The sequence below is a fragment of the Octopus bimaculoides genome, chromosome 1 (assembly GCF_046866305.1).
Source record: "Octopus bimaculoides isolate indiv1 chromosome 1, ASM4686630v1, whole genome shotgun sequence".
NCBI classification, from domain to species: domain Eukaryota; kingdom Metazoa; phylum Mollusca; class Cephalopoda; order Octopoda; family Octopodidae; genus Octopus; species Octopus bimaculoides.
The window spans coordinates 44763164-44779725 of record NC_142928.1 but is presented as its reverse complement, the minus strand read 5'-3'; positions in this window follow the sequence as shown (position 1 = coordinate 44779725).

The following is a 16562-nucleotide window of genomic DNA, read 5'->3' as shown; positions in this document are numbered from 1 at the left end:
GGAAAAGGAAAGAAAGGCTTGGGGTGAATATAAACCAAAACTGATGAATGACGAAGAGTCGAGTCGTACAAGAGTATCTTAGAAGAAAATTCATGACCTTAGCAAGCTCCAATGAGTGGAAGAGTAGAAAAAAAGAATCATACACGGTTTGTTAACTCTACCGATTATAAGAATTCATCAAAGCTACCACTGAGTAAGATTTTGAGTATATTGCACGGATAAAATTTCAGTAAAAGGGTCTCTGTAGAATTGTTGCTTTCCTCAAAGTCCTGTTGAATATATAGCTATCATTCATTGTTCATCATAATATTTGCATCAGTAAATAAATCAAACTCCCCAACCTTATATATAAATTGCAATATCACATTTGTGAAAATAATGTATTAGGATAATTATCTCGAAAATGACATATTGTATAGAGTAAATAACACTACCGTCAAAAGTGTATAATATATTCAAGAAATAGATATTACTTGATTGTAATTCTAAACCGTTAAAATAGGAAAGAAATAAACAAATGCTTGAATTCTGTATTTCCTGTAAAACCATTATGTTTTCTACCCATCCCCTAGATAAGACACACAAATTCATTTATTGAATTCAAATGAAAGTGAAATTGAAATGGGAATTGAAATAATCTCCACTTGTATTAAAATACTGGCAGCTAATATCAAGTAAAGATATTTTGTGATGAATTCAGGTAATCTATGAGCAATTTCATACCCAACTTCTGAAGCCTTTGCAACCAGCTTTGCTGTATTTTTAACAATTTGTGTTTTACTTTGGATAGTTTGCTTCTTATACTTGCTACACTAAATGTCGAATAAGAAAGAAAATAGGAGTGTAATATTACGAACGGTGACACGTATCATATTTTACACAGAATATCGCATATTCTTCGAGTTATATTCAGAAAATCTATAATTTAGCCCTTTTCATGTCTTGTACATTACATATGATTCACAGCACATACTTTCATGACGTCGATGTATCACATATCACGAATGTTTCCAATTTTCCTCAATCACTAGAAGAACCTGCGGTAAGAAATCTTTATATTATGCAAAGCATATGAAACACGTGGTAAATAGAAAACATTACTTCAATACCTATTACTATATACAAATCATATCGTAAAATAGAGTTTACTTATATCAAATCATTTACGGTTTCTTTTTTTTTTTTTTTTACCTTATAGAAAATGAAACTGGTGGTAAATGTGTCGGACATTTCACAACACTGGAAAACACTTGTTTATAAACGTCAAATCAATAGGACCTACTTCAATTATTTAATTAATGATTACGAAATTAATGAGATGTATTGCAGTAAAATAATAATGACGTTTTCGGCATAGAAGAAACAGGCGATAATTAAAGTGTCTTCTGACATTACGATGGGAAACCTTAACACTGAAGAATAACCGTTAAACGAACGACATCATCAACTGATGTTTCAAAAATGTTACATGGATAGTGTCAACATCAAAAGAAAGTGATTATTTTACGGCACTTTTCGATAATGAGCTTGTTAATGTTATTTTGCGAGAGACACGCAATAGTTGTAGATTTTGAATATATTCAACGTGAAAATAAGTATGAAGATTGCCCTTAAGAATATGAGTGCTTTATTTTTGTTTGTTTATGGTTTTGGTTGACTGCACACACTTATTCATGAAGCAATTCCCTTCTGTTTCAATGCTTTTGAAGCTCCTTGATCAAAGCCGTGTTTTAAATATTATTTTTGTTGCTGTCGTTATTCTAAATTTAACCAGTGGTTTTTACATGTATGTAAAAGAGAAATGTTCTTGTGATTTCTTGAAGGTAGAATTAATGCCTATGAGTGTAACTTGTTATCGTACTTATTGTCACTCTCGGGTTACAAATGTTGAACATTCACTGGATTCCGTTTGATGCCCATTAACCTCTAAATAAGCTTATTATTATGCAGAACGTTCGCAAACTATAATCGCGTGTTTTTAGCATAAATACATCTATTTCTTATTGATTGCATGTTCTTCGCCCATTTGAAGCACTTTTGTTCAGATTACCGTGCTTATACTTGTACTTATCGTTTCCCCTCTTGTGTTACTGTATATAAAAACCCCAATATTAGAGAACATATGATAGTAAATAAATGAAACAGAAGTTAGTCACCGCTGCACACATTTATCTAGTTTTTTTCTTTTTTCAATAAGTGGCGTCAAAGATTAGGAAATTATAACACCACTTGTTAAGGTATTGTTGTCTACTGTACAGCTGAATTATTCTTTGTTGTTTACAATTTTGTTTATTAATAATTGTTCACTAATTCATTGTCTAGTCACATGCACATCTTGAGAAAATATATTAATGCATTTTCACGGTTGTATAAACAAATCTATGGCGAATTTAATTCGTAATCATGGAATAAAAATTAACTCATTGTAGCTCTTATTAAAGAAAACAAGTGTAGTACAATGTTTAATCCATCATCGATTTATGTGTTCTATGTTTGTTGCTGTTATATATATATATATATATGCAAGTATGTATACCTTTCAAGGTTTGATTCCTATGCGTATTTGTATGTGTTTGTATGTTTGCGTGCGTGGGAGCTTCGGTGTGTTTCTTGTCATGTACGTATCTGACTACCAGTAGTTGATCGAACATCATTTGTGTTTCATTTAGCAAACATACTGAACAATGTATAGAGTAAAATTCTTTAATATTTAAACTCCCACGTCACCAAAGAGCGCGTTCAATTTATCTTTCACGTTTTTATACATAGGCAATTTCAATTTGACATTATTGCATTTGATACGTAATAGATTTTCAAAAATTGACTTTGATAGAAATAACGACATGTGAAAATAAGTATACGAATGTTATAGTAAATAGAAACTGAATTTTAATCTGTATACAGTTTGGAAACAAACCTAGGAGATAAAAACGGTAAGTATTTGTAAAGAATTTATTTACTGGTAGTTCATGGCATAAATATTCAGACAGGCTAGCACTTTGAACTTATGTTTTGCCTTCAGAAATATATTGATAGCACATTGTATAAATGATCATATATTTACGGACCACTGTCTGCAATATGTATATGCGTACAAATTCTCTTAGCGTCTGGTTTGTTGTTTCCTTTCTCTTTGCTTCTTACTAAATAAACTTGCAAATTATTTCCGTGTGTCATGACAAATATATATTTCCTTGTGCACCGTCTCTCTTAAAATGCATACGGTATTCAATATAGAATATAACCTTAAGTTTGTTGTTTTCGTAGAAGGAAGTACGTTAGGGAAAACACATCATGAATATGGCATAGCGTATTCACAGATGTACAACAATAAAAGATTGCGTGTTTATATTAGAAACGACAAAGAAATAATTTTTCGCTGCGGTATTTAATGAGAAATGATTTTATGACATTATCCAAATAGGTTTTAACTGTTACTCGTGAAAAATAATTCATTCATAATAATGATAATGAAAACAATTAAAATACAGCTGATCTCTTTTAGCCTATTCTATTAATGGGAAATGGGCAAATTTACTGAAATCTGTATATAGATATATCATGCTTTATGAAGCAAAATTAAGAAACACCGGAAATGCAACCCTCATTTTTATATTAGACTACCAATGACTTACATTTGCTTTACTAGCTACAAAGTCCTTGATACGAAAGATACAGAGCTTACATAAACAAATTTAATCCTCTGAAAGAGAAAAACTGGATTCATGACTGATCTCTGTGAAGACTCAATAAAGATAACGCAATCATCTGTAATTTATATAGACTTAAGGGTAAATAAGAAGATATATATGATGAACGAATGTCTTGTCTTGCTTCCATCTGTATCAGGTGTGCTTGTTATAAACTAAAGCGTAAGTTTATCATAATACATAAATTATTACTTTACTTTCGTTTATCGAGTCATTTACTTAAGTATGAATCTCGCTTACGTCTTTAGTAATAGATATTTATATTCTGGGTGAGCATACAAAATGTTAATCATATTAGTTTGCTAGAAAGAGTAATAAAGCAACGTCATAAAATAAGAAATATAATAACTAAAGGTAGTCAATATTTGCTATTGCGAAAGTTTTCAATAAATTCTAATGCACATGATACTTATAATTCATATAATTATATATTTAACAATTCCATTATGAAACCATTTTCATTTATGAGTCTATTCCGTTATGAATATTTGCTGATTGTAAGAAACTATAAAACAACAATTAGAATGCTATCGGAAAAAATGACGATATACACGGTCCGGGACCAAAGTAATGGTGGTATAAATTCATGATCTGAGGTGATAGTCATGGATTTTATATCAGAAAAGGCGATTTCATATCAGAAAAGGCGATACAAGTGATGAAATATATTGAAGGAGTGGATTCATCTAACCAGGATAACAAAGAAAGACGGTCTTAATATTACATACACATGCTCACTCGTGCATATATGCACAAACACATTGCACATATAGATATACACAGGCAAAATCATCCACGCCAACACAGGTGCACACATATTATAGATAGAGAGAGAGAAAGATATGCATATATATATGTGGGTGTATTGTGTGTGTGTGTGTGTGTGTGTGTGTGTGTGTGTGTGTGCGTGTGTGTGTGTGTAAATACATATATATATATAATATATACATATTTATACATATATATGTGTATGATATAAAATATTCATATATATAAATATATATTAGAATATAAAAGAGAATGGAATAAGTATATTTGGAATAGTCACAACAAGAAGTATATTAAGATAGAGGATTGTATTACCACGTAAATGATGAGAATAGGAATGTACAATAGAAAATATGAGGATGTATATAAATCATTACAATCGTTTCATGATTATGTAACTTATCTGAATGAAGTCGAAATGATAATCATATTGAAGCTGCATAACCATTCTTCAGAGATATAAAAAGAGGAAACTGTTCTTAAAAGCTTATCCGTGTTTATAAGAATTAGTTAATCTATATAGATAGAAGTTGGAGGAATTCTGTATGCATTTCTATATAGAAATCCGACAGGGTTTGACAGATTTCCACAATAGTAATCCAGGATTATTTTTTCATAGTAATTGTAAATGTTAACAGTAGAGACACAAAATATGAGAATATAAACGTATGTAAAAGATGTTTATGAAAGTGGATGGATGGAATGAAGGTGATTCGCACCCCACGATCGTAACGACCTCATTTAATCCTTTTAACACATTTACTAAACATGGAATTCATAACAGAACAATATCCAGAGTTAATCGTTCCCAAAATAAAGGTTACGAAAGTTCACCGCTGATAGCATCTAACTTGTGTCGACCTCCATTCTCAAGTTCGCATCTCCATTCTCAAGTACCTTTCCATCAGACTAATCCGTTCTTCAACATTCACTAGGTCACATCCAGAGTGATTGGGCAATCCCTCAGGCTCCGACACATCCAGCGACACTGGAGAGTTCATATTTTTCTCCCTTTTCAACCTTTTATTACAAAGGTTGTCTATCACAGGGCGACATATTTTTTTAACTTTTGGGTTGAAGATTGGGGAATTTCGGGAACCTGGATGTTTGCAATTGTGTATGTGTCTTGTGGGGCAGAGTGAGGGTTGATGACTACCGGGAGAGGGTGGGACAGCGTGGTGTTCTTGAGCAAAACACTTAATATCACATTGCTTCAGTCTAACCCTGCAACGGATCGGCGTCTCGTCCAGGTTGGGAATTTATACGCCACTGAAACTGGAAAACCGGCCCTTATGATCCTGATATGGCTCGAGAAGGAAACATTTCTTCTTTAAGGCGGTGAGATGGCAGAATTGTTAACACGCTGTACGAAATACTTAGCGGTATTTCGCCTGTCGCTCCGTTCGAAGTTCAAATTCTACCGAGGCTGACTTTGATTTTCATTCTTTTGGGGTGGATAAATTATGTACCAGTGAAACACTGGAGTCGATATAATCGACTAGTCCCCTCTCCACAATTTCAGGCATTGTGCCTATAGTAGAAAGGATTACATGAGTTCATGCATGTATATACAGAAAGAAAAAGAAGAAAAAAATTGATCGACTTGATTATGAATTTTATTCGTTACGTTGTTCGAAAGTTAGTCAAAGTTTTTGTTAATTGTAGTGTCTTAAAACACTTGTTTTTGCTGCATTACGACAGTTTGTTGACACTTTCATCCTTCTATGCACTGTTGTAAAATGGACTACGAAAACCTCAGATCCTCGAAATTTACAACTTCGGAGGAAAAATTGCTCAGGGCAATTTCTGTAGTAGACAAAAAAGAGGAAATGAAAATGAATTTTACGACAGTGGCCAAAAGCCAAAACAAAGAAATTGATGTAAAGGTGATTGGTAAATACAACAATATGTTTCTTTGGGAGAGGAACGATGTAAAGGTATCTCCTCCCCAAGAAGTAATACAGAAAACCAAAGAAAATTGATAATTTATAGAACTTACTCTGTCAAAACTAAGAGTATTGAATTAACGTGTACAAATCAAATCAAATCGTGTACAATTAATGTGTACAAATCAAATTGAAAAGGTTTTAAAACCCATCTGGCAGGGAATTTCTTACCTTGCCAGAGGAACAAAGTTTGGTAGGTTGGAGGTGCGGTTCCGAGATAAAGCTACTGCCAGGCTACACTCGGCAACCCCCTTAAAAATTGATGAGGTAGACCTTCTGACCATACGCCTTGGAAGATGTGCTTCCAAGGTAAGGGTTGAAGTCATACCCCCGAAAATGAATGTGGCCTGTCTAGTAGCTGCTATACTGCAGGGCTTGGAAGCTAAGATTTTGGTCTTCCAAGCCACCAGCACTGCACATATGAATTGGCAAGGGCAGAGCCTGGATATGGTGGAGCTGGAAAATATGGTCAAGACCATTACGGTCGAAGAAGTGATAATAAGAGTTAGAGTAGAGTGCAGGATCACTCACTGCTACAAATGTGGCCTGGAAGGCCACATCAGAGCGGATTGTGCTCTACCGCACGTAAGGACACAAGAGATTCCGGAGACGATAAAGGAAACTGCACCTCCACCGCCGGTAATAGCCAGTGGGATTAGTACCGAAGTTGAAGTAGAAACCAAAGGAAAAATAATGGATGGGAAACAGCTAGCAAAAGGAGCAGAAAAAGGAAGAAAAGGGCACAATCTGTGAATGATAACCCCCATCCCGCTCTCTCCCGACACCCTCCCACACCCACTTTGTCCCACTCTTCCCTTGCAGACACTAACCCGCACCCTACCTCACTTGACACTAACAAATTAACTAATATCACACAGGAACCCCCAAAACTCCCCAACCTCCACCTTGAGGAAGAAAATGTATTGTAATTTACAATTTGGCACACGAGGAGCTTGTTAAGGAAATAAACAGTTGGGACCAACAGATAACGGTAAGTGATGAACAGTGTAGTGGGGTGCCCTGGTGTTTTGAGTGCGTTATGGTGGAATCAAAGAACATGCCAAGCCTGAAGGGATACAGGGACGGACAATGCGCATTTCTAGGAAATGAAAGTTGACTCTGGGAAGTTGCCAAAAGCGGTAAGTTATATTCAACTTATTCAAAGTTTTGGAATAGACATTCTTAATAATGAAAAGTTCCCAAAGAGATATTCCATCGTTTATAATAGGTATAAATGAAGTTGCCCGGATGTAGGGTCAAGTGGCTTCATTCCATTACTCATATTTTTTATTTTATTTTATGTTATTCTTCCTTTTTATATCCATTTTTTTGTTGTTGCAGTTTTGTGTTTGTATCTTTGTATTGTCCCCTCTATGTTTAGACCCCTGTTGTCAATAAAGACATTCAATTTAACTCACAATTTTTATATACCTATCCTTGACATTTGAACTTGCACTCTTCCAATTAATAACTACATGACCTTTAGACACTATCCATAAATTCGTTTTCCACTAAGTCACCTATTTAACAATAATTATAGTTGCATAATGCGGTGAGCAAGCAGAAACGTTAACGCGCCGGGCGAAATGCTTAGCAGTATTTCGTCTGTCTACGTTTTGAGTTCAAATTCCACCGAAGTCGGAATATAGAGGATGTACAGCCTGAAATTGCAGAGTCGAAATTGCAACTAGAGTTCAAGTAGATTAGGCGTTACGACCATTCTGGCAGGAAGTAAACTACTTTGCCAGAGGCAGAATATATGCAACGGTGGTGGTGTGGTTAGCGACGGAAGTTTTGGTGAGGTAGAATTCCGTAACTTCCCTCAAAACAAACGATGTGGTCCTCCTACCCGTTTACCTGGGAAGGTCTGCTTCTAGAGTAAGGATAGAAGATATCCCTCCTGAGGTGAATGTTGCCTGGCTGGTGACCACCATTCTCTAGTTAAGAGGCTCGGTGTAGGGCAGATGTCTCAATGTTATAAGTGTAGCTAAAAAGGCCACATGAGAGCAGAATGCCCTCCGCCTGTCGTAAATGCAGCGACGCAGGAAATCGCATATCCACATCCTGCGACGTTGTGTGATGTGGTAGTGCGTGAGGAGGAGCCGGACAAGGAGGTGGAAACCCAAGAGGCAGAGGGTTTGGAGGTGATGGCGGAAACAATCACACTTAGTGAAGAAGGAAATCTGAGTCATACTGGGGAATAGGACGCAGCGATGTTAGAAATGTGACCGAAAAGGCCACTTAAAATCAGTATTCCCTGCCCCTGCCGCAAATGCACCAACTGGTTAAATCGCATCTCCACCTCTTGCGACGTTGTGCGTGAGCGAGGAGGAGCCGGAGAAGTTGGAAGGGAACCAAGAATGGAGTACATAAACCAAGAAAAGAAGGGGACGAAAAAAGAACTAAAGTGAAAAATGTGTACAACCACTCTACTCACACCCGACACCTACCCGGTCCCTCGCTGTCCCACTATCCACCAACAGTCACCAATCCTCACACTGGCCCTCCCGACACAAAGATATGCACAAACATCTAGGTACCCGAAATTCCCCAATCCCCACCCCCAAAAATGTGTCACGGGGTGTTTTATAACCATGCGAACAAAATGGTAAGAAATGCTAGGAAATTAAAAAACAAACAAGCTCACCTGTGTCGGTGCACGTGCTGGCGTGTGAGGGTATCCACAATGCCCGAGCATTGTGGATAAGCTCGGTTGAGTAAGGAACAAAGGAGTAGACTAATGGTAAAATACGGGAAAGAGATCAGGGACCTGAATAGGGAAATCGACGCAGGTAAATTGCCATCAATTATTTCAGCAATGACTAACTGATGATAATGTAATGAATAGTTTTATAAATGATTTAAAATGTCTAAAGCAGATCACTCATTCGTTTTACTCTATTTTCCCACTTATATGTTTGTCTGTCACTCTTTGTAGCCCCATGTGGGTAATAAGAATGAATCATACCAATATAAATAATAACAAATGTTCTAATACTTTGTGTCTCTACTGTTAACATTTACAATTATTATGAAAAACTTATACCAGATCACTACTATGAAAATCTCTCAAAACCTTGTCGGATTAACTTATAGAAATTTGGACGGAAACTCGATGACTCCTATCTATACTACTGCGGATTAACAAATTCTTATAAACAAGGATAAACTTTTAAGAACTATTTGCTTCTTTTTATATGTCTGAAGAATGGTTTTACAGCTTCAATATGTTATCATTTCATTACATTCAGAGAAGTTACATAATCTTGAAACGATCGTAAGAATTTTTATACATTTTATACATCTCCTCTATTGTATAATCCTATTTCCATCATTCACGTGGAAATACAATTTTCTATCTTAATATATTTCTTGGTGTGACTATGCCAAATATACTTATTCCATTCTCTCCTATAATCTAATAGATAACTGCAATTTTTGGTTTACTTTAAGTTCTTAAACTTCTCTTCCAATTCTTTGGGCAACGTTCCAATTTGCGCTCTTAACTGGTAGTACCTAAAACGATGTACGTTTTTTAATTATATATACATATATATATATATATATATATATATATATATATATATATATATATATATATATATATATATATATATATACAATAGGGTGACTGAAAAGTTCCTGCTTTAGGGGTATCGTAAAAGCCTGGTTCGAGGCCCAACCTTCCGAGACCTGGGGTTCTTTTACCGGGCTTAGAACCACTGCTGAAATAAGTGCGTGAATCTGCGGGGTATATGTTGAGTAAAATCATAATTAACTGATCTTCCTGTATTTTCTTTTAACTAGAGATTGGAACTTACCACCATCTCGTATATATATATATATATATATATATATATATATATATATATATATATATATATATATATATATATATATATATATATATATATATATATATATATATATATATATATATACATATATGTATGTATATTTATATGTATATAAACTCTTGGTTCGATAGTGAAACGAGTGAGGAGTCTAGTATGCATATATATAAATTTATATTCTCTTTTACTCTTTTACTTGTTTCACTCATTTAACTGCGGCCACGCTGGAGCACACCCTTTATTCGAGCAAGTTAACCCCAGGATATTTCTGGCCATGTCTTATTACATGTAAATATGAAATTTTACACAGAGGGAAGATAAGAATGATTTGATGTTGGGTGGATAATGACAGCGTTATAATCCCCAAGATATTCTGGGGCCTATTCTTGATGGCACTTGGTATAATTTTAAAGAAAACCTATACAACAAAGCTCCTACTCAATGCGATCTTCGAGAACAGAAAGGCGTTATCAACTATCATAACAGAAACGCAAAATGCACATGATCGAAATACAAAGCGGTTACGCAGCTTAATGAAGAAACTTTTTAACCCTCAAACCACAAGTATTATGCCTGTAAAATCTAGGAGTGGAAATGAATTGTATAGAGGTTCTGGTGAAATAAATAGATGGACAGAACACTTCACTGAAAGGTTTCATATCCATCGATTATAGATGAAATTCTAAATGGGTTCTCATTGACAGACCCTGTAAATGAAAAGATGGTGATATCCAACTTTATATGAAATAAAATGAGCCAAATATGAAGTAAGCACTGGTAGAGCTCCAGGCTTTGATAATATCCCTGTGTAGAACTATTATGATATGGTGGTGATGTTGTCGAGCTGAAATTTATAGTCATATTTTACATGAATTTTGGGGCTGTGACATCATGCGGGACCGGGTTTGTGCAGTCATAATCTATGTACAAAAGTAAAGACAACAAAAATATGTATATCGTTTACTGTAGAACAAAGCTGCTGGAAGCAGCTGAAGATTCTTTTTTTAGCAGAGCAGGGTTCCACTGGATCGCATTTCAAAATGGATTACACAAAATTCACCAGACAAGTCCGACACACAAGATGCACGAGCTTTTCAACACGGCAAATACAAGAAAAGTATACTGAGCACTCACTACCATTTATTCAAGTATTCGTTAAGCCCACAAACGCTTAGAAAAGATAGGATGCGCGCCGGAGATTGCCGACATAATTCACAAACTGCTTTTAAACATGAATACACGTGGCTCGTGTAAATGCTAGTAGTATCCTATCAGACTCAATGGATAACGGTGTGAAGGAAGAAAACATATTTGTTCCCACACATGCCTCCTTCAATTTCGTTAATGTTATTGCTATATATTTTCAAGGATTTACCATTGACGTCTGTTCGCGTTTCCGAGACTCTAGTAACCTATTTAATCCGATTATATGCAGATTTAAATCTAAAGAATTTTGAAGAGATTTTGCGTGGATTACTATATACTGACGATGTCGATGTTGTGGCCCCTTAAGAGCAAGATATGCAATGGAGAATTTTACTAGAGCTTGCAATGCGTTTGGACTCCATTTTCGCTCAATAAAACCAAAGGGGTGTTCTCAAACTAGCGCCTAGAGACGCTTAATGACGAGACTAATATCAGGGTAAATGGAACATGGCTGGAATTCGTCAATAGTTCTGTATCATCTGGGAGATCTTTAGTTGCTGAAATTAATCCAAGTTTTGCAAAAGCAACCGCTGCCTTTGGCAGATTTAAAAAACGTGTTTAGAAAAATAGAGGAATCACTCTTAGCCCGAAACGTGTTATGTTTAGGAGTAGTACTTTATGCCGCGTTTTGTATACTTCTGAAACACGGACCACCTATCACCAACATTCTGTATCATTTAAAAGATTCCACCTAAACTGCTTAAGGCATACCCTAAGGATAAACTAGTATAAAATATACGCTGACACATTTGCTCTTGCAAATAACATGCCCAACATTGAAAAAGGAAATCGTTATTTTGAATGAAATGCGTTGGATAGGCCATTTAATTAGAATTGGTAGCACAAGGATTCCTCAGTAATTACACCATGGCGTTCTAATACTAAAGTTACAACAGCATAAATTTCGAAAGTGATATTGCAATGTGATAAAGACAAACCTCTACGTTTTAACATGGCAAAATCATGATTTGGAAGCCTTAGCGTTGGATTGATCATATGAGATCAGTACAATCAAGAGAGCTTGTGAAATATTTCAACATGCAAAATTAAAACTGGTTATTTAAAAGCAGTAGCAAATACCTAGTGTTTTTGAGGGAGGATTTATGCATGCTGCTTCTAATCATTTATTCTTATCAAGAGCTGGATTAGTTAATCATGAACATGGCGGATGACAGTATCAGAACTCATGCAAGAACATACTACCTCCAAGACTAAAAGAAAATACATTTCTCATTTGTAACAGCGTTCGTAGATCTACTGGGGGCCTGAAGAGGCACATGGCAATACAGTAAAAAAAAAGCTATTACAGTGTCGCTATATTTGCAGCATAGTATGCAAATCAAAAGCTTGAATCATATCATTTGTGCAAGCATCTCGTAATGAGTTATAAGCATATATATTTAAAAGACAATCGCATGAGTGCGTGCGCACGCACTTGTGTTTCTTTTGAGTTTTAAGTACTTAAAATAATTCAAACTGGTCACTAAAAAATGGCCACACTTCTTTAATTTAAGGGACTTTCTGGTGTTTATAAATATGTGTTTGAGTTGATGTGTTTCCTGACCTGTGCAGGCACATACCCAAATGTGTACATATGTTCATCTAAAGATACTCAGATGAGGGATCGTTAGAGTATTTTATAAATTTTGACTTCAAAAGATTGGCTTTGGAGAATGCACATCAGTTTCTTTTGCTTTTTCTTGAAATAAACCCCGAGATTGTTATGTAAATCTGTAGGTACATAAAGTAAAGCAACTACTATGACAGATAGGTAGAAATGGAAATTTATGATAAGCGTGCAAGAGCTGTGATTCCCGCATTAATTCACAACACATGATTTCCATTCCTAAGCGTTTGATGATGCATTTATATTCGCCGGGTAGTTGACCTCCATAACAGTGCATTATTTTGTTCCCAGTCCCACAGAACAATATCAGGTTTGCTGTGTTTGCACTGAAGTGTTGCGTTTATTGGAGTGCTCTAGAATTCCTTGTTTTTGAAGGTGTGAATACATACTTACAAGCGTATGTATGTGTATATACTCCAAAATATGTCGATGTTTATGTGAATATTGTTTACACCTGGGTTATCTATGTTTTTTAGTTCACCTAAACAATTCTGCTTCAAATCTATAGTGATTATCCAGTGCCATATCATTTCCATATTGTTCTATTTAGATTTGACTTAAAATCAGTATCATTATGGCAGAAAAATGCATTTTCCTATGTTAACAATATTTACAACAGTTGAAATATATGCCAATAAAATGTAGTGACGCATACTCATATACATATTATCACTGTGTACACCAGTCAAACATCATGGATATTTTATAGTAATTGATAAATAGAATAAGATTCAAAGTTTAATGTTTATAATCAGTTTAATATCAATTAGTAGAAATATACATGCGTATCAAATTATTTTATATCAAATGTATTGATAGTGTTCAACTTTCCCCAAACACGTATTTCTTCACTTACTTCAACATTTTTACGTACACTATACACTCATTTCTTTAAAAAGAATTTGGTTAATTTGTTCGACTCTTTCTATTCATATTATACTTTAAAATATATTTCACTAATATTCATTTAAGGCTTTCTATGTACTATCGACATTTTATTTCATTGTCTTTTGGTAGTTATATACCACTTTTTTAAAAAAACACACAAGACAGAAGTTCTCGTAATGATACAATGATAGTATCTTATATTCAGATAACTATGTATCTCCCAATTTCTAAGATGCATTTACTGTTAAATTTTCTGGAAAATAATTCCCAAAAGGGACTTAAACAGGCAGTTTTTAAAGAATATGATTACAAATTATGTGTTATTGTTACGTGTAATACGTGTTAGTACATCAGTTAAAATTTCATATTAGTTTTATGCTACGTAGATAGTCATAAACTCTAGATTTCAACATGCACTTTGTTTCAAACTTTTCACTTAAGAATTTTGTCATTTTTCAGTGTAAAAATAAGGCAATCAAATTTCAATGGATGTGGTAGTTAATGCAATCCCTAAATCAGAATAAACACACTTATCCAATTCAGAATTATTCTTACATTTTCTTGTATCAGGTCACGTATTTCCAAATTTGTGTATTGTATTTATATCATTATCAAAAATACTTCTTTTCAATGTATTATTGTAACGACTGAAAAGATAATGTAGAATTCATGTTTTCAACCAAGAAACAGAAATAGGATTTATTTGAAATGTAAGTGAAAATAATGAAATGCAATCATGGCACACAATTGAACTTCATCTGGGAGCAATTTTCTATTCTCGGACGTTCACAGTATTTTCATTTTTTGTATCATATGAATGATAAAAATAGCGCGCTTGTAATCTAGAAATCGAACAATACTTGTATTCTCAATCTTTACATTGATTGAACATTATTAAAATAATCGCCCAGGGAATACTCAATGTGTTTCATAAGTGACAAGTAGAATTAGTCCTTAAACAGTTTATTTGCAAAATGAATAGCAGAATTGTTTGTTAAAAGTGTTCTTCAAATATTGTATATTGTAATTGAAACAGCGTTACTTTCAGCTATGTGTACCATTGAACTAAAACAGTCATCACCACTAAAGGCTTGTTCCTCATGGTGAGTGCCAAAGGTAGTAAGTTTCGTGCAGATGCTCTCACCCTCCCACTCCTTGTCGCTCTCCAAATTCATAATACGTATGTCAATATGATATTTTATGTTTAATAGTTCAGTTCCTAATGGAATCTATTTCACGCAAAAAACTTGCTGGTAACTTGAATTGACTCCTAAATTGTACTGTTGCTAATATTTTAAATGCAAAAATGTTATTCATTTCCATGGATCATGCATATTCATCTCCTCACTACATATGTCCAGACTTTCCGAAATAATCTTATTTAAGTTTCCCTATCAACAGGATTAGGTTTGGGTTAACAATATTAATATATTCATTTGTAATTGCATACAAGAATTTAGAAACATTTAATTCATTAAGCATTAATTGCATTTGCAATACTTGGGGACACATCGATTCGACCTGTTACCTGTATTTCCTTTAATTTTTATTTTAAAAAATCATAAAAATACATTGGCCTTTAAAGCATAATACAGTATATGTTATAGTATTGTATGAAATTGTATTCACAAATTGTATTAGCAACAACAATTAATCCTGAATTCGGGGATGTTTCTTCTGTTGCAGCTTGTCTATATATTATTCAGGCAAAAACATTTGCCTGAATAGTTATTCAATATATCATACAACGTGTTTAGGTAAGTAGTACAAGATGTAAAGATTAGCAGCTACTTCAAGCGTATCAAGTATAAGTGGTTACGTCTTTGACAAATCAGAACGTATGTTCGTAGCAAGTCAATAGAAACTACAGAGTAGAGTGTAGATAACAAATGGATAAACAAGAGTTTATCAGGAAATAGATATGAATTATTAGAAGAGGAGAAAACCACAGATTAACCAAAACATCGATTGGACCACATTTATAGCTTAATTCTTAATACAAAGCATGACATAAGAAAAATAGGTGACGTAATATATCTTATGGCTGTTACTGATCGGTTATCAAAATTCAGTCAATAAATAAATGCGAGAATAAAGTTCTTCATCTTCATAGGGCATTCGAATTAAGGCAACGAGTCTTCATCAGAGTAAAAAAAAACCTGATGAAGACTCGTTGCCTTAATTCGAATGTCCTATGAAGATGAAGAACTTTATTGTCGCATTTATTTATTGACTGAATTTTGGTAATCGATCAGTAACAGCCGTAAGATATGTTACTTCACCTATTTTGTTCTGACATGCTTTGTATTAAAAATTTAGCTATAAATGTGGTTCAATCGATGCGTTCGTTAATCAGTAGTTTACTCCATTTTCTAATTATGTGCATTATGTATATATATATTTATATTTCTTTCCCAGGTTATTTGGAATGTTTTCAATGAATGTGACATCGAGATCACGCGTAAACGGTTCCTTTCCCCCAGAAAAGCATAGGTTTGGCGCCAGTTACGTAGAGGCAGGGTGTGCTAGAAATAGCACGCAAATCTTTGGAGGTGAGATAACG